The sequence below is a fragment of the Chiloscyllium plagiosum genome, chromosome 10 (assembly GCF_004010195.1).
Source record: "Chiloscyllium plagiosum isolate BGI_BamShark_2017 chromosome 10, ASM401019v2, whole genome shotgun sequence".
Taxonomy (NCBI): Eukaryota; Metazoa; Chordata; class Chondrichthyes; order Orectolobiformes; family Hemiscylliidae; genus Chiloscyllium; species Chiloscyllium plagiosum.
Window position 1 is genome coordinate 2,466,648 of NC_057719.1, and position 1,456 is coordinate 2,468,103.

Consider the following 1,456-nt stretch of genomic DNA (forward strand, 5'->3'; position numbering starts at 1 on the left):
AAAATGGGGTCATGGGTGGAGTGGGGCAGAATGAGGTGAGGGACAGAATGGTGGCTGCCCTCCACCGCACCTTGCAGTGTCTATATATAGGGGAAAGTGAGGACTGCAGATGCTGGAGATCAGTGCTGGAAAAGCACAGCAGGTCAGGCAGCATCCGAGGAGCAGGAGAATCGATGTTTCGGGCAAAAGGCCTCCATCAGGAATGAGGTTCGTGTGCCATGAGGGGCTGAGAGATAAATGGGTGGGTTTGGGGGGAAGGCAGCTGGGAAAGCGATAGGGAGATGGAGATGGGGTGGGGAAGAAGGTGATAGGTCAGAGAGGATGGTGGAGTAGCTAGATGGGAAAGATGATGGACAGGTCAGGAGGATGGTGCTGAGTTGGACGCTTGGGACTGGGATAAGTTGGGGGGGGAGGGGAAATGAGGAAGCTGTTGAAATCCACATTGATCCGGTTGCAGGGTCATTCATCCAGGTGATATCTATTTCCGGAAGATTGGTCACGTTGCAGAGAGCATACAGGCTCTGGGATAAATGTCACACAGATGTTGGGTCCTCATGATGGCATGTTCAGGTTCTCTCGACATGAGTTCACATGATGTCAGCTGGTCTTTGTGATAAATGAGGCTGTGCAGGTTTGAAAGCAATGCAGTGAGTAACTGTTTCCGAGAGTTGATTTGGTGAAGCTGACACTAACACAGTGTTTCCTATCCAACAGTACTCTGCCACGTCCTGCGTCGCACTCTCTGAAGCCGGTTTGATCATGAGAGGACAGTAATCAGAGAGACTCCCTGTCGATTACCTTCTGCGCAAAACATTGCTTTGAAAAGGTAAATGCTTCACTTTGTTTTGTTCCATCTCTGTTGGAGGTATTTTGGACTCGGCAGAGTCTGTCTAATGTATTGTCTGATTTACTGCAAGTGTTTAGTGGAGGAGTGAGCTCAGTCTGGGTGCTGTGGGTCTCTCAGCAACACGTGCAGTGAACAGGATACTCCGAGATAGACAGAGAGACAGAGGAAAGCGGAGCACGGGGAGCAGGAGTAGAAATTAAAGAGGATCAGGTGGAAAGGGGGAATGAAAGAGTAAGTGAAAGAGAGAAGTGAAGGGAGACTGAGAGAGAAAAGGGGAAGAGGACTGACAGAGACATGTGTTGCGGAGAGGATGGAAAATAATAGTCTCTGTTTTCATTGATGACATTAGCGGCACGATTGAACAAGGGAACAGGTGGCACAGTGGTTAGCACTGCTGCCTCACAGTGCCAGAGACCCGGGTTCAATTCCCGCCTCAGGCGACTGACTGTGTGGAGTTTGCACGTTCTCCCCGTGTCTGTGTGGGTTTCCTCCAGGTGCTCCGGTTTCCTCCCACAGTCCAAAGATGTGCAGGTTAGGTGAATTGGCCATGCTAAATTGCCCCTAGTGTTAGGTAAGGGGTAAATGTAGGGGTATGGGTGGGTTGCGCTT

The 1,456-nt window shown here is 50.4% G+C and overlaps 1 protein-coding gene across 4 annotated transcripts in view; it reads left to right on the forward strand.

Moving 5' to 3' along the window:
* Positions 1–1,456, forward strand: part of LOC122553337 (probable G-protein coupled receptor 132) — a 59,108-nt gene that overhangs the window by 36,887 nt on the left and 20,765 nt on the right. For 3 of the 4 annotated variants that reach the window (XM_043696911.1, XM_043696912.1, XM_043696910.1), the window contains exon 2: positions 715–826. The gene's annotated coding sequence lies outside the window, so the exon portion shown is untranslated. Of the gene's footprint in view, positions 1–508; positions 827–1,456 lie in introns of those variants that run through there. The other variant, XM_043696909.1, reaches the window with a different exon arrangement.